We start from the raw sequence: 22336 nt of genomic DNA, 5'->3' as shown, positions 1-22336 counted from the left end.
AAAATGCAATTAGAGATACAGCTGTTATGTATTAATGTATTTAATTGTATAACTTATTATATTCTTAGTTCCAATCTAGTACCCATATGGACATATTTTGGTAACTTTTGTTACAATAAGATGTATGAGATATATCATATATACTAATAATACTATAATAATACTTAAGCTAGATTAGATAAGGTCATGCTGATATGTTTTCTGCTGAGTGAATGAACCATTTCACGGGTTGGTAGATGTGAAAGGATTTCAAAGTGTGACTAAGCAGTTTTGAAGGTTTAAAGATAAAGTACTTCCTCGTAGTGTAACCAGTCCACACGACCAAAGCCTTGTAAAAATGGTTTTGCATCTGTGCAGCTTGGCTCAGCACCAGCCCACAGGTCAACAGGGCTGACCAGAAAATTCACGGTACTCCAGATGGCTAGTCCACCTATCGCTGTCACCAGTGTTGTCAGGGCAACCTGGCAGGACCATGGAAAATTCTTTGACCAGGGAAAGGAGCTCGTGCAAAATGTCATCCCTCTCTTTCACACTCATCTACCACTTCACTGGACTGGTGTTGTTCAGCGTCTGCCCTGCAAAAGGCAGTGCTCTGGGAGTCAATTGGACTATTATTTTAAGCACTTAACTCTTGTGACACACTAGGGACTTTTCTGGCTTTCTCATTAAAATATGTTTTACTGTCTAATGCATATCTCATACAATTCTGCAAGGTTTGATTGTGTTCATTTTCTGGGAAGTTTCACTTAAGCTTCTTTATCGCCCTTTTATCCAACCCATTAACAAAAAGGGATGATTCCACCTGCCATTACAGGATAAAATCATACAATCATAACATTAACATTTTATTGGCATTAATTAGAGTCAACCAAACACCTTCGAAGTATTCAATTTCTTCTATAGTTCTAGCGGGTGCATCTCTAGAAAGTACAACAAAAAGCACATAAAGTGTCCTTTTCACCCCACAAAGCAGCATTTCTTAACATTTACACAGTGGAAAGCATTTTATGAGACTTTTATGGAATCCATTAAAATATAAACAACTAGTCTTTAATTTGTTATCGAGCTGCCAAGTCATGTGACCGACTGGAGTTAAATGTTCTCCCCAGATATGCAAGGAAAACCAGCTAATAATAATTAAGTTAAGTCAATTTCATTGGAGCTAGAGAAAACATTGATTTCAGGATTAAAACTAAACCAAAAAATAACTGAATATATACCACAAGATCACAGTAATCAAGAACATCAAATTCAACATCAAAGCCCCTGGTTTACGTCAGCAAAGGTCAGAGTTTGTTGCAGCACAATGAGTAGCCTACACATCTCTCTCATCTTCCATCTCAGGGGCGTAGCGTGTGGTTTTACTATGCCGTTTTGTTTACATGAGTCAGGAGACATACAGCACACGGCCTATAGAAACACACCCACTAACTCCTTTGAAGCATGGAAGATAGCATTTGCTGTCTGCTTCCTGGCTGCTTTGTCCCGAGAAAACATAAGACACACCAGAATGAGAACGACAGAAAAACTGATTGGAAGTGTAGCGCCTGCGCACCATAAGCCATTTGGGAAGTAACAGGACAAACTCTTGGTGCTAAACCCAAAACTGCTATTACTGTCTTCAAGACCACAGTAATTGACAAGTCCAAGGGACATGGAACTGTTGAGGTTTCATTACAACAAGGCAATCATGGTTGTGTCCATCATGGTGGAGAGACCCATTAACGATAGAAAAGACGCACAGGCCAAAGACTGCATCTGCCGTAGTTAAAGAAGCGAAAGCATGGGTGTGGGTGTTTTGAGGATGCTTTGATGAAAAACTTGATTCAGGAATGGAAGTCAAGAACATCAGTCAGGCAACTTTGAGGTGGCAGGTGTGTCCTTTTTAAAAGAGAAAGCCTCAGGAGATATTGAAAGGTCCCATGAGGGCTTCAGTATCGATGGATTTTCTGGAACTCTAGTTTGACATGGCATGACTTTTGAAAAAAGAGATGCAGGAAGAAGAACAATATAGATAACTGACTAGATGTTTAGTAACAGCTACACTAGTTGGCCAAAGATAAATACAAGTTTTTCCTTATTTCTTTAGCTTTTGAATTTTTCCGAACCTTTAGCTGTTTTTATTGTACATCGACACAGCGAATGAGAAATTGATTTGCACACCTTTTTAATGTATACTGAGTCAGATAGTGTAAGTGCATATTTACTTCAGTCCACAGAATACTGGCAGAATAACAATGGTTGAGAATATCTGTTAGTGTGACGAAATTTGCCATTTATCTTCATCTATTTATTTTACTTTAACTTTGTGTTCACATTCAGTGCATTGTAATGCAGAAAAATGCTTTAAAAGATCATCGCATGGAACAAGCAACAAGATTGAGCAAGAAGATTGTCAGCCCCTTGTTTTGTTATCTTTAAAAAGGAAAGCATTGTAAAAAGGAAACAAACCCTGCCAGAACAAAAGCTTATGACGTTATGAGATGTGAGCTGGTTATCCAGGCAGATGTTGGCTAAAATGATTCTTGAGCCGATCCCAGACTGACCTTCATGTCTGTCAGTACAGCACACATAATACAAATGAATGTACTTTTATTATAATATTATGAATTTAGGTATAAAATTGATTAATCGCTCAGAAAAGAAAACCACACTTTAGGAAGTTCAGACCATATCGCATAGATCAGCGGTTTTCAAAGTGTGAGGCGCGCCTCCCCGGGGGGGGGGGCGACAGAGAGCTTCAGGGGAGGCGCAGCGTGAGAAAAAAATAACGAGAAACAGTGAAATCTAGCTAGTTAACTTCAGCTAACTTTATGCGCCATGAATGCCCGTCTCTTCTCCATCCTCTGCAATGAGATGGGTGCTCACTTCCACCAGCTGCTGCTGCACTCCGAGGTCCGGTGGCTGTCCCGGGGCAAGGTCCTCACTCGCTTGTGTGATTTGCGCGTGGAAGTTCTCCTCTTCCTCGCCAAAATCAACCCCCCACTGGTCAAGCACATGGAGGACATGAACTGGGTTGCAGTGTTGGCCTATCTGTCCGATATCTTTGACCGGATAAACGTGTTTTTTCCTGTCTACATTGCATCCCCGCATCATCCACCTGTGCGCATCAAAGACGCAGACTCATTGTTCCCACTAAAGTAGGGGTGAGTGTAATAAGTTGACGTTCAGTGTTTTGCCGGGAGCAGATAAGGATTTATCCACGATGTTGAAAATGTTAAAAATGTTAAAAAAAATATGTTTAAAACATAAAGATACAAATGTTTAAAATATAAAGATAAAAAGGTTTTAAAAAGTTATTGTTTAATGTTTTAAGGAGGTGACGCAACTCAGCCAATCAAATCGGTGTAGTCAGTGAGTCAGCACGATAGATTCAAACACACAGAGACGAGACAAGAAGAGAGAAACAGTCGGAGTCATTTCAAATGGCGTGCTCAAAAAAGAGAAAGGTAGACAGCGAAAACAGAGCATTTAATGACATTTTCTCTTACTGGACCTCTTTGAAATTGAATACCCCTGCATTATAGCAACAACAACAATAATAATAATAGCAATAATAATTAGAAGGGGGGGCACGGCTGTTCTTATGTTCTCTGAGGGGAGGCTCACCTTCCCACACTTTGAAAACCCCTGGCATAGACACAGATATTTTTGTTTGACCGAGAACTAATATTTGCATCTCTTTGCACCAACAGAAATGGGATCAGCCCAGGTCGCCTCAAAAAGACCGCAAAAAGTCTAGTCTGTTAATACACTCTTGTGATTGAGGAGAACTGAAGATGTAAAGCAAATTACTAGGAGTTTAATTGTGACAAATTTGTATCTTAACAAAAGACAAAATCTGTTAAACCGTCAGCACACTTGTCTGTGTGAGTCAATGCCAATGCACAATCTGAGGGATTATTTCAACGATCAACTTTTCCCACAATGATATGTTTCAAACAGCCAGTAACTTCTTGATTCTACTCTCCACCAAAACTCAGTAAGCAGCTACCAATTTATAACCTGCACACCACCGTTTTTTCATGAAATGTGAACAATAAAAATAATAAAAGATTTACTATCTGACTAACAACATGCAGCTCGTTTTTATCCAATTCCCCTCTGTGCTTTCTAGTAAATCAGAAATTACTAAACATTTTTCAAATAATGCTTAACTGGGTCAAGGTTACAAAGGATTTGTTTGGACAGAGTTAAAACTGTGTCCCTTATATTCACAGCTCATCTGTTGGTTAACAAATACATCTGTGTTAGGTCTCAGCTGCTCATATAAAACATAAAATACAATCTACGAAGAACACAAACATTTAAATATGATGTATTCATTAAAACGTTTATTTTGTAAAAAGTGGTTCAAGCAATAAATTACACCTGTTTAATTCAAGTGAACAGACTGGCCTCAAATTAAAGTGGACCTATCATGCTATATTTGAATAATATATTGTAGGGCCATACCTATATATAACATGTCTGTGAAGGTTTTTTTTCAAAATACCAAACAGATCATGCATTTTAGCCATGCCTCATTTCGCTCTATTTGCTCTTTTCCAGCCCTGTTTTTGCAAGGGCTGATTCTGTGGCAAATGAGCTGCAGCTGACCACGCCCCCCTGCAAAGGAGGGGGGCGAGGCACGAGCGTCATGTTACCATGCTGTTACCATGCTGTTACCATGCCACGGCAACCTCTCATTCCCCTGATAGGTGGAGAGTTGCCCATATAGGCGGAGCTCCCCGTTTCTGACGTCAGAACAATTTCAAATCTGTATCAGTTTTTATCAGATCCGTTGCAGCCCCGTTTTTAGAGATTTGGGTATGGAGGAAAAGAGAGAGGGTTGTGTTTTCTGACACTTGGTGAGTTCCCTGACACACCGGGGACACATATTCATGTATAAAAGACGTACAAAAGTGCATTTTGCATGATAGGTCCCCTTTAAGTCAAATGGGAACTCTTGGGAGGAAAATATTACTCTACATAACATATTCAAGATTAAGGGATTTAATCCATTCATGACTTTGGCCCCTCATTTACTGGAAACCACTTAGTAAATCATGCCCCTATAAATAGCTGCAGGCAGTCTGTTGTGCAGGCTATGAAGGCAGGATACATTTTATCTGGCTTAAATTGTATGTTGACATGGAACACAGCAATTCATTGCTATCACAAAAGATTGGCAAGAATATACGCATGTATGACCTTTGGAGAGTGGTGGCAGAGAGCCCACGTGTAAATACTCGGAATAGAACTTCTCAAAGTCCTTTCTGCTGACATTGATCTGCTGATCTGCAAGTTCATATTAATATCTCAGGTTCACCTAGTGTTCACAAGTAGTTCTAAAAAGGACCATTGACCTTGTGACGCAGAAAGGGGTGAATACCCAACTAATCAATGGCAGCCCTTGATAGCATCATGAATTGCGCATTTCTTTCATCCGCTATCTGCCCCGTCTCAAGGTCTGATTCACAAAAGATATTGCGCTAATGATATTACAGCATAAACACTGCCATAAAGTTGTGCAGCTGATTGCAATTATCTGGGCTGCACAATTAATCCAAATGTTATCGAAATCAAAATATGGACTAGTGCTTCATTCAAATTGAAGGAAGCAACATTGTGTTCAAATATAATTTTTAATAGAGTATTGTCAAGCTAAAGAGATATCGCACCAAAAACTCACGAAATACAAGAAACAAAGTGTGGATGATTTCCTAAAAATGTAAATTTAATATGCAATGATAGCTGTAAAATCGTGACACATCTTATAATTGCGTTTCACTTACAAACCAACCCTATGAAGACGCTTATAATTTAACTATAACTGAGTGTAGCTATTAGCCTTGGTCTTTGTACATTTGGACAGTATTTGTAACATGCTCATTTGCATTTTACTCTTAACCAACACATATTATATATTTCAAATAGCACAGGTGAGGATACCAATGTGCAAGTTGCTGCTCAATCCTTTAATTAATTCGTCCCAGATACTACAATCAGGGCCTTTTGAGGGCTTTATAAGACTTTAAAAACAACAACACCTGTCTGTTTTGTTTCCCTTTTCATACACCTGTATGTCCCTCCACCAATATCAGTTCAAGGTTTTGTTTCGAACAAGCTGTTATGTTTTTAAGATATGCCAGACAACAAAGGTGATCTTAGTGCCAAATGTTTTGTGTTGAAACTTTGCCCAGCCCCGGACCAGACGGCTTCACTGTTCAAGACATCCTGCACACAGTATAGTCCAGTGAAAACATTGAACCTGGCCTTACTTTAACAACAATGCAATATAACAGCCTACATCAACACAGTAAATTGGCAAATCAAGTGTGTGCAAGTGCACATTCCAGGTAGATTTATTTGTAATGTGAACAGCATAGTTCTAGCGTGTACGTCACAATTATCAAAACTGAGATTAAACAACTCCACTGAGATAACTCTCCAGAGTTGTACAATTATTTATTTGTATATGAAAACCTCCTGTCTGGAGTGTTGGCATCAGACAGACCTTCAGTATGTTGAAAGGGTTAGATCTGATAACAGTAATTGAATAACGTTTCACTTTATGTTCTCATTCTTTAAAACCTTTAGTTTGTTAACTGGTCACGGCACCACACCTTGTTTTTGGACTGAGCCTTATTGAAATACATGTAGAAAGAGTTAGGACATGGTGAAAGACTATATTTGTGCTAAAGCGTATACGGATAGAGATTAATGGGCAGCACTTTTGAAAATTGATTGATAAAGTCATATATCAATCAAACAAGCTTCACACTCTTTTTTAAAACACAATCTGTACTGTCATTGCTCAGGTTTTCATGCCTAGAATATTTTGGCTTTCGTAATTTCATTATTCCAAAAAAGGGTATTTTAATTGAAAAACCAATACTCTATACTCTCAGCATATTCTTACTTGGTTCTTTGTATTTAAGTGCAAACAAGTTATGTATGTCCTTCACATTTAACCTTTTTTGACCACTGTGCAGCCCAAGACCAGGCTATAGTTTGGAGACTGGGAGGCCCGAGTACAACAGGAAGGTTATACCTGATATGGACATGAGAGCTAGATGAGGGAGGCTCGAAGCCTTGTAAGGGAACATCTGGTTTTATCATGGAATCAGTGCAGGCTCCTCTCATAAACACAACCTAACGCCTGAGCCCTGGAGCTCTGGCCAATAACAAGCATGTGAACACAAACGCCATCCATCAGAGCCGAGCAGCAGTAGGAGGAGTTAACAGGGAAGTAGAGGGAGTGAGACAGACACAAAGAACAGTGAGAAGAGACACCACAACAGAAAGTGTGTGTTAGGTCAATCATTTACAAGCAAAGTGAACAACGCTGGCAGTAGGCAGCTTTTTTATATTTCTACCTTACGTATTACATTTCCACAAGGCTTATGTTAAAGCTGAGATGACAGGGAGTTGAATTATAAAGAAACAGCTTAAGGAGCTTTAAGTTGTACACTTGTCAAGTTAAAAGGTCAAAATCAATATGGAACACTCTGTAGCGCCTCAACGTCTGTCAGTCTACTTGTTTTTAAAGTTATTTGAGAGCACACTAAAATGACTTATGGTTATATAGCATGAGGATAATTTAACCAAATTCAATACACTCTTGGAAGCACATTTATAGTGAGAGTTTGTTTGTGTGCTCCATAGCAACGCAGTGCAAGTTGCAGCCTGTCCTTTCCCTCCTGATGGTGGTGTGAAGGCCTGGGTTGGATCACAGAGGTAAAGGTCAGCAACATATATGCGGCTCCTACATATCATTTTTCAAATGTCTCACATCTGCAATGTTTGTTTTTCTCGTGATATTACGTTTTAAAGGTGCGATAATCTACAAAAATGTAGCTTTGATCATAAACTAGATAGATTTAAATCAACAGACACACACCACACACAAGCCCAGGGAACACTTCTACTAAGTTCTGCAGCTTTCTAGCCCCTTTCTCTCAACATTTTGTTTTTTAAGACGTGTGTAGCATATGCTTCAGTCGCAGGGTCAATTTTCAGCTAAAAAGGTCTGACTCGTACCAACGATGCTACATGCTTAACAGCAGACAAACAGAGTTGACGACTAGCTGTTGATGAAACTTAATTAGGACTTAAATATTGTGTTGGTGGAGACCAAATCAGAGATAAAAAGAAAGGTACATTTTGACTTAAATGAGATGAGATAATATTGTTGCTCTATGTCTTCTGACTGTGTTGACCACTGTATGCTAACACATTCACCATTATCGGGCCATAATATGTCAAAACTGGGTGTCTGCAGGCTAGTCTTGATTACTTCTGCTCTCTAGTAAGGAGTCCAATAATTAAGCTTTAAGGGTCTGAGCGTCTATTATCTATGGTCTATCTATTATCAAATTAAATTCTTCAGAATATATGTTACACATTCTGGATATTTCGAAATGATAACAATGTGTGAAACAATTTACACCGGTTCCGTCATTATATTCACACTGATGTTCAAGCAAAACACCCGTCTTCAGTGTGATGCAATCAACCAACAAGTGTGCAACCGTCTGCTTCCCTTGGTATGGACAGAAAATGAACAAATTGACGCTTCCTACTACAATGTGTGGGCAAACAGCAACCTCATGCTGATAGGTTGCGACATTATAACACACCAGGGTATAAAAACTACAGTTGCCGAGGCTGAACATGTCTATTGTTGCAATGTCACAAAAGTAATAAGTTGATGTATTGTGAGAAAAACCAACCCTGGCATGGTACAGGCGTGGTGCTTTTCAGATTTTTGAGTCCACCAGGGACTCAAAAATCTGAAAAGCACCACGCCTGTTTGGAAATAGAGAGACTTCAAAAGTGAGGATGCACGTTTTAGCAAGTGGAGAAGATCAGTTGAAATAAAAGGAAGGAACTTCTACACTCAAACTAAATTAAATCACCCAAAACACATTGCAAGGTGTAAAGCTGGTTACTGAGAAGGCACAAAAAGTATTGCAAATTATAAAACTATTCAAGAAACATTGTTTTGAGACGTAAAAAAACATAGTTGAGATAAGATACTGTGTATTTTTTGACACTAACATTTTTCCAGTACATTTTATAAAATTATGCTGTAAATCTGTTCACATTCTCTATATCAACACATACTTTTCTTCTCGCTTTTAAAAATGATTGCATCAACAATTTTGAGAATAACAGATATTTTTGTCATTTAGCACATAAGCATTCCAGGGAGGCTATTTTTGGGTGACCTTCATCACAGGATGCAACAGTCACATGATTCCAGTTTCAACAACTGAACACAGAATATCTAATTATGTTGTAGATATTTATCTGATCCTATTGAAGAAATCAACAAACAGTAATTCCTAAGCAAGCACTGTCCGTTAAACAGATGACATGTATGCATCCTAAATGACTGTAAAATAAATATTGTAATCAATTTGATTAATATGTTAGTCTTTTTAAAGGTCCCCTATTATACTGTTTTTCATCAATATATTATAGTTCAAAGTTATATACAAAACATGTTTCTAAAATGTTTGGCTCGAAGTACCAAACAGATCATGCATTGTAGCATCCCATAAACCCCTCTGTTTCAGCCCTGTTTCAAAAGTGCTGATTCTCTGTCTCTTGGGGCTTTCACACCAACGCGGTTCCAGGGCCGGTTCGGAGCTAGAGCCTGAAAAGCACAGTTTTTTCCTGTTCACACCACAGCGTGTGGAGCCTCTAAGCTCCGGAATCCGGTTTGTTTCAAGCACCAAAAAATTGTCGGTCTAGAAGCAAGAACCGCATACGTCACGCTTACGTCGGAGGGGGGCGAGATTAACCTGAGGTAACAGTTAAAGGCGAGTACGGCAAATAAAAGATGTAACAAGCAGTAGTGCTGAGCAAAGTGACTAGAACGCAACCACACACTTGTTAAAAAAAAAACACACTTTATAAAGTCAGGCAACACTCACCAGGCTTCGTGTGATTCTGTTTATTTGTACCTTACTTTGACCATCCGTTCGCTGTTATTGATCATTGTGGAGAGCAGGCAGACGTTTTGTTTTGTATTATAGCAGCTATCGGATGGAATAAATACATGGGCTGCACAGGTTGTCATGTCCGACTATCACAAGTAGAATCATAATGAAAAATACGCCGGTAAAATGTGCCTGTAGAAAACGACTTATGCCACAATAGGATAGCAACAACAAGTAGTCAGTTTAGCTTCGGTTGCTATGCTAACATCACCCATTTTATACCAGAGAAACTTTAATAACTGCGTTGTGATGACAAACAGCGTCAATTCAGACTGAAACACATTCACTGATGGGGAATTGGGGATATGTATCAGCTGCTTGTGTGACAGTCAGACAGTGAAGACTTTACAGCGGCCGCTGCCGTGTGAGCTAACCCGGAGCTAACGGGAGAATAAACTCCCGTGGAAGAGCAGCACTGCAGCGGTCGGTAAATGCCGCTGAAACACATTAATAAACAATGAACCACGGCACTCTGGAGAAAAGTATAAGGTTGGAGAAGTCGTTATTTAATTTAATCTGGCTTCGTATGATTAAAAGCAACACGATCATCGACCCGACGCAGTCCCCCATTGTGGTTGTTGTAGTGAGCGCCGTAACGCCGTTGGGGAGAGAATCAGCGACGTAAACGGTGACGTCATGACGCAGCAGCGGCAGCACCAGTCGGGCTCTGGGCGGTGTGAACAAAATGGGGGCTGATAAGGGGGGGGGGGGGGGGGGGGTTACCTTGGTTGGTGATTGGCTAATGGTTACACAAGCCAAACAAATCGTTATGACATCATAAAGTGGCCAAAATCTGATCAGTTCATTTTCAGACAGGTTTGTATATAAATGGATCAGGACAAAAAGTGAGCAAATATTTTTTCCTGAAACTTTCAGAATCTCTTTACACAGAGGGGACACATGTTTATGTATAAAAGACATGAAAAAGTGGATTTTGCATAATAGGTGACCTTTAAGTGCCACATCTACACTCCTTTTTAAATGCATCATGCAGTTTACAGTAAAACAGGCTGCTCTCAGAGGGACGGGGCATCAGCGCCTCTCCCCTTAATGTCCCGTCTTCAGAACGAGTCGACTCAGCAGGCTGACAGAGTGCGGGTCAGAAAATAATGCTGGAACCACCAGAGATCAGCATTTTACATCTGTATGTATAAACTCAGAGCTCGGCAGGCTCTGCCTACATCACCTGAGACAGATGCCACATGGTATAAATACTGGAACACTGGCTGACTGTCAGATGAGTCACACAAACAAACCCTGAGGTAGGTTTACTAAACAGGGTTAAGGAGAGCAAAGGTAAGGCCTACATGTACCACGTTTACCAAGATTTGTGTAGTATACAATCTTTTTTTCGGACAGAATTTACATTTCCAGGTATTGGGATGTTGTGGCAATGCCAAAAAAGAAAAAAAGAGAGATCCTAGGGGGAAAAAAGGCTCACTTTAAATGTGAGAATATCATTAGTAGTGCAATATAGTGAGAAATAGGAAACTAGAAAATGTACATTTGTTTAGATTCAAGTAACATCCTTAAAGGTAGGGTAGGTAAGTTTGAGAAACCGGCTCGAGATACCCTTTTTGTTATATTCCATGGAATGCTCTTAACATCCCGATAGCAATGAATATCTTAAGTGCTTTGACAAAAAATCCATAAAAAAAATGTCATCTGTGGAAGCCGTAGTACTGTAAAAAGCACGACCAATCATTTTAGCTGGCCCGGCTAAAATAACTGGATGGCCTACCTGCCTGTCAGCCTTCCATCTGTGCACAAACTTATCTCGTGCCCTCATTGGTCATGTGCGCGTTCGTGTGTGTTGGAGGAGGGGCTCTGTAAGGAAGTGGCAGATTTTCTCCGGTTGTGTATTTTCAAATTCTAGCGATCTTGAGCCGGTTTCTCAAACTTACCTACCCTACCTTTAAGACACTTGGCAATCGTTTTATCAATTGTGTATTTAACTTATTACATATAATGATATAACAGTCAAAAGACAAATTAATTTTTTTCAGAAATGCAAATGATGCAAGTATTTAAATCACTGTCAATTATTCTCATGAGGTATCTGGAGCACTGAATACTGGATGGACAAATCAGTGAGCTAGACTATAATGATACATAATATCGACTTAACTTCTTGCTGCAGTTTGTTTTGGAGAGTAGAATGTCCTCCTGAATGTGACCTTTAGTTTGTTTCTCACTGCTCTGTTGCTCCATGACATGCAAACAGTTAACTTCACTATAACGGCATGGGTTGCCTATTAATGTGTCCAAAACATGATAAATGATCTTCACTGTAGCACAGACTACCTCTAAGATATACCAGGCCTTAGATATGGTTCACAGTTCGTTTATTTAGCTTTAACAAAGATTTAAAGGTGATAAGTAACCATATTTAGTCTGACTTTTATCACATTAATTCATATTATTTCAGATCACTAAGTTGATCGTAAGAAAAATGTATTTTGACAAGCTATGAGTTATGTTTTGTTTTAGGACACATTTTCAGTTTTCTTTCTGTTATAATAATAAAAAAGTATTTGCATACAACCTTGTAATATGTTGGGAGAGAATAGTGAAGAAAAAGTTTATATTACCTACATTTTTGGCACAATAATGACGATTCAACTAGCATTTAGTACATGTAAAGGACACGCTTGTCAACTGAAACAGACATAAAAGTAGAAAGAAAAATGTTAAGATCGATAGATAGATACTTTATTAATCCCAATTTGGGAAATTATGTTTGTTACAGGAGCAGTGTGTTCAAGAAACTAGATTTACTCAGAAAATATCAAATTCATTTTGCATTGTTTGTTGTCCTAATGTGTTTTAAGCCTGTTTTGGCGACTTGTACAGACAACCCATCTGATGCGTGTGTGTGCTTTCGATCACTTAACAACAGTAACACAAAACTCTCTCTCTATGATCACTATGGCCGGTAGAGTTCACCTTATGACGCAAATACTGCATCTTTAATCCATGCCTACCCCCAGCCAACTCCTTCTGTCTGCAGCCGAGCACCCGGCACCTAATGCCCCGTGTTGTTGCCATGCCAGGGAGCCTGCTGTTGATATGTGGCATCAGGTCCACTGTTAGACCAGTTGATCCTTTGACAAAGGGGGGGGGGGGGGGGGGGGGGGGGGGCAGATCAGGACAAAGGAGGGCCACACTGCTGCAGGCAGTCCAATGCAGTGCAGAATGTATCAGAATAAGTAAGAAATTACTTTTGAAAGGTTTCAGTGTCTATTTATTGAATATAGAAAATAATGATTGGCTCGCTTCACTCCACAGTAGTGCCCATAAAGCTAAGGGGGGATTTGTGATAAACAACACTTGTGTGAACTGGATTTCTGTTTGAAGGAAAGTCTCTTTGGCCACTACCCTATTGCCCATCAGGCCTTGCTCCCTGAATATCTTATTTTAAATGTCTTATGTGCACATCATGTCAAGGCCATCCCAGAGAGCAATAACAGTTTGACTGTATCTGAGCAGCACCGTGTGCATTTGCTGCAGAGGGGCCGTGCGATTAAAACCCTGTGCCCTCGCTCCCTCACTCTGCCATCAGTGAGCTCCATATGACCGCTGCAAACACCTATCTCTGCCCAAAGATTATCTCCAGCAGCAGCAGCAGCCCTAATGACTTACATCATAGTCTTCAGAGCACAGACGCAGCAGACATGACCGTCTTCTACTGGATACAGACTGGTAAACTACTGCGTCATAGCTCTAACTTTTCTCACATGATAAACAAAGATACTGTGTCGTTGGTAAAATAAATACTAATACTTGCAAAATGAATAATAAATAAATACAAATATTGATAACTTAATAATACAATGCCTCTATTCACAAATTGTAATCGGAGGAAATGAACTATTATTTTAACCTAAAATGTAGATAAGCTTTTTGTTTGGTCAACTCAAAAGGGTCAAATTTCATGTGCTGTCACAGGACAGAAAGAGAGACAGTGGGTGGGAGGGGGGGAGAATGAGACAGGTCCCCAGGAATTGATTACACCGAACAATGGCGAGCAGATCGAGAGCAACTTCGGCCGGATGGGGGAGATATCACACACTGAAGCTCCGAGTCAGAGACTTTCGTCAGACACAAAATCTATCTACAAAATCTCACTTACACTATGTGAGGGGAAAGGGGGGGGGGTGTCTGGCATTTGAGCTTGTGTGTGTGCTTGTGTGCTGGGGGAGGGGTGGTCGGGGGTTAAAGTGAGAAAGAAAAGGAGACAGCAACAGACTAAAGAAAAAGTGAAGAAAAGGGGGTGGGGATTGGCCGGGAACAATTTTTTTGTTTAAACCTCACCATTCCACTTTGAAAGATTTACTTTTACCATAAGTCACTCAGAATAAATTGTGTACAGTTATTGGAAATGGTGATCCTGTTGGTTGAAGTTAGGGTTTTCATTGCAGTGACTAATAGTGCTTCTCAGTTTTGCCCTTTTCAGTGGGATCTGCCCTCAGCTGCTAAACACACACAAGCCCTCCTCTGTAGCTGCGGCTGACGTCAACCGTCACTTAGCAACAGCCTTTTGGTGTAAAAGCAGCAGTGCTGACACCGTTTTCAAAAGAGGCGCACAGAGAAAGACGGAAAGAAATTCAGAGAGAAAGAGAGACAGAGATAGAGAGAATAGAGAGAGGACAAGTAGAGAAAGAAAGTGAATACAATTTTGGTGAGGCTGCCGTGTAATGTTTGGATGATAATTAATGTAATAAAGGAAGATAATAAAAATTGTAAAAAAAATCATTTCCCACAAAAAGCTAGAATCAATCTCGTCAGACGATGCCTTCACATGATCACATAAAGCTTTAAGAATATTAATGGTAAGGATGATGTTATATCAATAAAGTTGACTGTAGACTATAAACAGTCATTAAAACCTATGGTATGTACTCACCAAAATAAAACTTGAATTTACTACATCCCTCACCTCATGCTTAAATTCCCACAGCAACAATGTACGCATGGGCTCACACCATATGTCATAGAGTCTAATTAACCATACTATTACCACCCCTCGACCAAACCTACCCAAGATCTCTCTCGCTCTCACCCCGTCTCTGGGCTGAGCAAACATTCAACACATGCAAGGTTCAACAACCTCATCCTGATCTGAAAAGCTCAGTCACCTGAAATGTTTGCATTGTTGGGAAAACCTTGTGGTGTAATCAAAGTGGTGTTTTTTATGTAATGGAAAGAAGAAAAGTATGGCATGCTTATACAATTGTTGCAGGAAAAAAAGGTTTAATTAGCCTAAACTTAGTTGACGTATGTGGCCTGGCATCCCCCTCCCCATCCTAACATTTTGGGCCTGAACAATACACAAACTCAGCCACGGATAAGCTTTGTGCAGACAATAGTACAAGCAGATAGCCGAGGTCAGGACATCACATCAAGGCTCATTAGAGAAAAATAAGAACGAGGCGACCCGCTGCACAGCTCTTCATACGCATTTCAAACACGAAACAAACCATAGATTCGTCAAATAATAATCATAATAATGTTGAGGAAAGAAACGTAATAAGACAGTCAATGAATATTTTGTGAGCTCTCTTTTGATAGTGACTGTTAAAGACACCAGAGCCATTAGGCTAAGCTCTGGTAGACCTAACATGAAAACTAAAGAGCTGCAAGCTAATTGCTGGTGATCATGACGCAAACCGTTTCCAGGGTAACCCGAGTTTTGGAGTACCCGCTCCAGCATTTCCTCATCTGTTTGCACTCACACCAGCAGGCTGACAATGCAGCCGCTGCATCCTGTTTCACTCTGCAGTCAGCCAAACACACAGTACCTCGCTCGGCTTAACCATTTCTACCGCTCCTGCTGCTGCCGCCCATGAAACATTAAAAGCAGATATGCAAACTAGTTATGACATTAAAGAAAGTAGGATGTGAAAATAATTAACAGCGTCTGTCACAGCAGTGCATCTGGATCCAATGACCAAAACACTCATTTAAAATCGGTAGAATCCAAAAAATAATACAATTATTTACATTTAAGACACCTGTTAAACACCCATTATATTGTCAGCTGATTCAGCTCTAGATTTGGCATTCTTCAATGTTGAGCCACTATGAAAGCTACCCGTGGCAGCGATGAAGAGTTGCTAAGCAATGAATTGGGACATTTGGTCTTTATATCGCAACTGTTACACAAGGTCCTGAACACGGACGTTGACTTCGCACGTCACTCTCCTTCAGCTGAATAGATCAGCTTCATATTTCATCAAATAGAGTTATATTATAATAATCAGCTCAAAGACAGATTAACAACACTTTCACTAAAGATGGCCATATTTTCATATTATATAACACCTGTATTATAAATTAAACTGCGGATGCCACATAAGGCTTAATTCTTTCAAGCTGTTTTACTTTCACATGGACTGAGAGAAATTATTCACCACATTGAAAATATAACATTTCCTTTTAATAGAATAAAAACACACACGTTTAACTGCATGTAACATCTTATTGGCTGTTATTTAAAGGCAATGCAACTTCTCTCTATCAGCACAAAGATTGGAAGTCTATAAAAAGAAATTGTTTTAAATTAAAGCAATTTTACTTATTTAAAAAAAGAAAGTGCAAAAAGAATATGAGCTACAATGCACAATTCAATTGTGGTGTTCTCTTAAGTGTTTATGACGCATTCTGAGCATGTAAGAGGCCGAGGGTGGCCCAGCATGCCCAACAAGGTTTAATTTAATTATCCTCTGTTCAGTTAATTGTTTAAAGCAAGATGGACTTATTTACATGCCATAATCAGCATGTGGAGTTTTAACTGGAAACTGGAAAATAAAACTAAATGTTTTTCTCAGCATATAAAACTCATCCTGAATTAAACACACAATGGCCAGACACGGTTTGGTTTTGGTAACAGCAGACAGTTTCAATAAATGCACTTTCCCCACAGACAATACAAATAAAGAGGCTGAGGATGCAAACTGTAAAAATAGTATATTTGGTACTGTTAGAAAAATATCACTCGTACAATATAAATTTGCCATACGTTTATATTATTTGCCCATTAAGAAAAAAATAACCACGTCATTTTTCTAAATCACAAATCTACAATTACATAATAAACCAAACATGTACCTTTCGATTTTAAAACAAAATTCTGCTCTTGGATTTAACACTTATTACTTTGGAAGATTTGTTCAATTATTTAACAAATTCCATACACTTACGCCACTGTGCAGACAGTGTCAGCCTTAACATTTCAGTTTTTATTCAGTAAACACATTTGAATGTATAAAACAAGGAATAGATATTTTTTAAATTCTTAAAAAGCTGATAGCTCTGTATGATTTCTGGATGAATAAACTAAGTGGTTTTTCCGTTGCAACATTTTTCTCCCAAAGACTCTTTCTATTGCACCTCGTCTGAAGACGGACAATTTCTCCCTTTCACATCAGTGCTGGAGGCAGACACTATATTCTACAGCGCGATTAATAAGACTTGGCATTTTTTTCTTCTTTGCAATCACCCTGTGGTACGTCACTGGGTTGTGACGTCAATGTTATATCATTCCACATGGCTTTACAGCAAGTGAACGTGACAGCTGAGAGCTGCTCTGCGTTTTCACTGCTCTCCCTTCCAACCTTTCTCTCTGTAGCCTGCTTCTCTCTTCTTGTCTGGATGGGGGGTTAGTTAAGTGTATTATTTACCCCTGCCTGCCCCCGTGGAGTGGTAACCACACAAAAAGGAGGGCCTTCTCCCTGAATTGCACCGCCAGCAATGCCTCTAGGTCTTACCATTGAAGTAAAGCTTTTAGATGTCTGCCACTAAAAGCCCAAATACAATAATCCTACATAAGAAATACTTTTGCCACTTTATCTACTTTAACTCAAACATGATACCGGAAATCAGAGATACAAGATGATTTAATTGTGTTGCAGAAAAACTGGTAATTCATGTTGTATGAGTCGAGTGACTCCTTGTTTTGGATTTGGGATATGAAAAAAGAATTCTAAGGAACAATTAGATTAGAACAAATATGTTCGACAATGAGTGACCTGTGTGCAAGAAACAATTACATGATTAACAGACGTATTTAGGTCTCCTATTGAAGAAGAATTTAGCACAATAAAAGGGCACTGTTAATGCAATAAATCTAGAATTTAGTGCAAACCCCTGGCATTTGCAGTCAATCCATAAAGCTTTGGTTGTGCAAGAGGTTTTGAGTTACTGTGCCAAAACACACAACTGAGATTTGAAATTATCAGAGCAAAAATGAACATTCATTTCAGCTGGAATAGCACAATTGAGACAAAACATCTCCAACACTGTATAAAAGATGTGTTATAGTGCACTGAATGTTTGGTTTATATGTGTAAATCATGTTTGCACCTTCGCAGATTCAGTAATGTTTGTCCTCTTTCATGATTTCTATGAGCAGTCTAAACACTTTTTAAATGCAGTGTGTATAATAGTAAAGGCTCAGATGGCAGCAATCATGAAGGGTGTTCCTTTCAAAGTCAGATACATTTGAGGATGGCACCTCGAATGAAAGATGTTTCTCAGCTAGACAGTCACGAACTCTAACACAACACTGCAAAAGACAACTGAGAAGTTGATGTATAATACAAAATAGAGCAATGTTATGACTTATAATGTGGACATAAAATTACATGAAAATGTGTGCAAATCATAAGCACCTGTTCTCATTATTGCTTGGTTCTTGCCTTCTTGTCAGGTTGTTCGTTGAATAGTAAAAAAAAGTGAAACAATCAAGTATGTCATACATACATACATACAGTCCTCATTGATGTTAAAAATGTTTTAAAGAAGCATATACAAACCGACATCAATGTGATGAAACTATGAAGTATGAACGTTGTGCAATCAGACAACTGAATTTGAATATGGTGATCGCAGATTGTAAAGATGTTACATATAACACTCCTTTGTAAATTCAGCTTTAAAATGTAACGCTTCATACGCTTGTGGCGATATAGAGGTTATCAGAAAGAAAAGTCAGCTGAAACATACTGGCTATAGAAGTTGCGATGGGCTGAAAATAATGACAATTTAAACACATGCTTGTCAGTACCAGGGCATGCCTATTCCATACTAAAGTCTATATGTTTTTCTGTCATTTGGTTTAGGAAGAACATTGAACATTGAAGGTGTTCTCTTCTCATTAAAGAAAGATATTTGGTAGCATCTTTCTTATAAATATGTGCAAACCTAATTTGTCGTTAATTATTGGCATTGCTGCCTGTTTATAACTAGAATGTGTGAATCCAGGGGAATCCATAACCCTAAATAACATTGTAAAGAAATGAAAAGAAAGGTGAACAAGTTACATTTGCAATTTTAGTCTAATAGATAAATATTTTTGGCACGCATGTACAGCCCTATTTGCATGTTACTATAGCATAAAGAAACACTACAATAACCTGCTCACAGAAGTAGTGCTCTTTAACACCATTAGTAGCAAAATAAATCCAAAGTGTACCATTAACAAAAACAATAGCAACAGCCTTTGAAACATAGCAGAGATGTTGATCCATACACTGTGTTTTATTTTTTCGCTTTGTCTACACAGTGCACATTATTGCAATACACAATTAACAACTTATTAATTCAATTCCAGTGTAGTAAAACCTTGACTATATATATCCTTTTAAAGAGGATATTCCCCAGAGCTCCCAGAATTGATTAGGTTTAAAAATCCCTGACAATTTTGTATTTTCTTTTCATCAGCGAGAAATCTGTTAGTTATACCGCGTGAAACAAAAGTACTGTTGCTGTTATTACCTGCAGTATGATATACAATCCACATCAATAAAGGATGTTGGTTAAACAGTAGACAGTATATTTGTTTGGGGTGTCCTGCTATACAATTCTAATCAGTACCTGACAGTATTACATAGCCAAAGTGTAACATTGTAATTATCAAACGGCTGAAGATGTTCTGAAAATTGTGAAAATGATTTCAATTTATGTATAAATGATTTTAAAGGCAAGTTTCAAGAATGAGTTCACACATGGATGTCTGTTATCCGGGACCAAAACATCCTTACTTTCATCTACATGATGTCAAAACTCTAAACAAATATTTTGATGATGAACTTGCCGTGTATACCACCTTTTGTGACTGTTAACACTCTCTGCAACTGAAAGCCACAAACACAATGAAGCTCTCGAACAGGGGAAAGGGGGGGTGCCTGGTGTGCAAAATGCGTGTGAAGATGAAGAACATGTGTGACATCACCAGTGAACCCTGAGTGACTCCTTTGCAGTCTGCCTTTGTGCCTCTTTTTCGCTGCCTCTGACGCAGAACCGTGTCATAAATACTGAGAAAAATCTTCAGTTCAGAGAATAACCCTTTTCAAGATTTGAGAACATCAACAACTGCTCTTCTCTACATTATGAGTTTAACCACTAATATTGTAAGCCATCATACTATTCTAGTAAGATCCATCCCAGCATGCAAAGGGAAGAACACCTTAGACAGGTTGACAGTAAGGTGCATCACAGCCATTATATAAAAACACATCCGCACCAACATTCACCACGTTGACATAAAGGTGTCTTAGCATGAGGCTGGCTAATCTGTTCAATTTTGTCTATATTTTTCCTCAATATTGATTAAGACGCCTATCAGATATTCATCTGGTAATTCAACACATTCACTAACTACCAAGTTTTTGTTGTTGTTTTCCCACAGTTTCTATACTACTGTGAACAGTTTACGTTTGTGCAATTTCACACAGTGTAAAATAAAGTCAACAGCTTGATGGAGATGTGGTAAGGCAAATTAGCTTACATGGTCTGTTTAGTTAAATAAACAGAGTCTTGTTTTTTTACACTCCAATGGAAAATAATAAGGTGTAGTACTTTTCTTTCAGTTTTAAGCCCCATTTCTGAATATCTCAACACTTAGTTCCAAAAAAAGATGTTAATTTAAGTTTGAATTGGAATCCTATTATTAGGATTGTTTCTGATATACAATTAGGGCTGAGATTCTTTCAAAAATATTTCATATCAGAATTTCTGTTGAAGGATATGCTTGTTGTCATCAATTTGAACTATGTATCACAATATCTATCTCTCATATATCTATCTCTCATATATATATATATATATATATATGTTATATTTACAATCAATTATTATATTGCATGTTTGCCCAGCCCCATACAATCTTGTCTTAGTTCATATATTTATTTGGTAAAATTAAGTGCCTGCTGGGATCTTATTTTTGCAGGAAAAAGCAAAAGGTGAAATGGTGTATGGTGTATGGTGTGCATGCAAGGTCCCGAATGATCTATTTATCTATTTATTTATTGTTTCATGCTCTTTTAAGGCCTTTGTGACTGCTAATCGGCTAATAGCCTAAAAAATGAAGTGGGAAAACAACTGCTTGAAAAAGCAAAACTGAGGCACACGTGAGATACAATTTAGTTCTCTTATCGTCTCTTTTAGTTCTCTTATAGCAAAGCTGGGAGGACTCAAAAGCAATGCAGGTGTTGTTGGCTCAGTCAACTGAAGAACTGTATGTTTGATTTAAAATATACTTTAAAATAATATTGACAGAAATGTTTGCTTTAATCTACACAGAAATTAAGACAGCAGCTTGTATCAGCTCTTTCCTTCACAACTTATTATGTGCAACATGATAGTTTTCATTTAGAATGGATATCACTTGATATAGGTGTATTGGTTTACAAAACAAATGCAAAGTAGTAAGGAGGATAACTTTACAGTGGACCTGTAAGCTACTGTATGTAAACAGACTGGTTTTATACAGCTTGTGCTGGCTTGTGTATACAAGCAAACAAACAAAACGAAGAAACACCCGCTGAATGTGGACACTGAATAATCCCTGCCAGGCCTCACCATTATTTTGTTTTGTTGACTGCTTTAGTCAGGTGGGACTGTAGGCCACAACACTTGCTTTGCTCCTAGTTGTGTTGTTATTGTGACAGCATGACACTCATTTCATTGATTATCTTGTATATTGGCTTAACTTCACAAATTAATATATTCCCCCCATAAATGTAGATAAACATTGCTGATGTCATAAAGTGTTTAAGGCAATTAAACTGCACATTTGAGCACCTTCATCCCACAGGTTTTACCCCATATTACGATTGTTGTTTAATTGTATCTGATGTATTCTAATTCATGGCAGATAAAGTTATTATATTTTATTATATTATATTATATTATATGAATTTCTGATAGAATGCTGATTCTTAATTTTAAGTATGTGTAGGCTATAAAACACACCTTTTCATAATTTGTTGAAATACAGAAATGATGCAAAAGCCAATATACTACTTCCACTACCAAATGTAATCTTATTAAAATATTTTACC

General features: G+C 38.4%; 1 protein-coding gene across 2 annotated transcripts in view; it reads right to left on the bottom strand.

Annotated features, from left to right (window-relative positions):
• pde3b (phosphodiesterase 3B) overlaps nt 1-22336 on the bottom strand; it is a 41881-nt gene that overhangs the window by 18263 nt on the left and 1282 nt on the right. The window lies entirely within an intron of this gene.

Source organism: Trematomus bernacchii, unplaced genomic scaffold (genome assembly GCF_902827165.1).
Source record: "Trematomus bernacchii unplaced genomic scaffold, fTreBer1.1, whole genome shotgun sequence".
NCBI classification, from domain to species: Eukaryota; Metazoa; Chordata; class Actinopteri; order Perciformes; family Nototheniidae; genus Trematomus; species Trematomus bernacchii.
The sequence above is the reverse complement of the archived record's forward strand: the minus strand, read 5'-3'. Positions and strand labels throughout refer to the sequence as shown.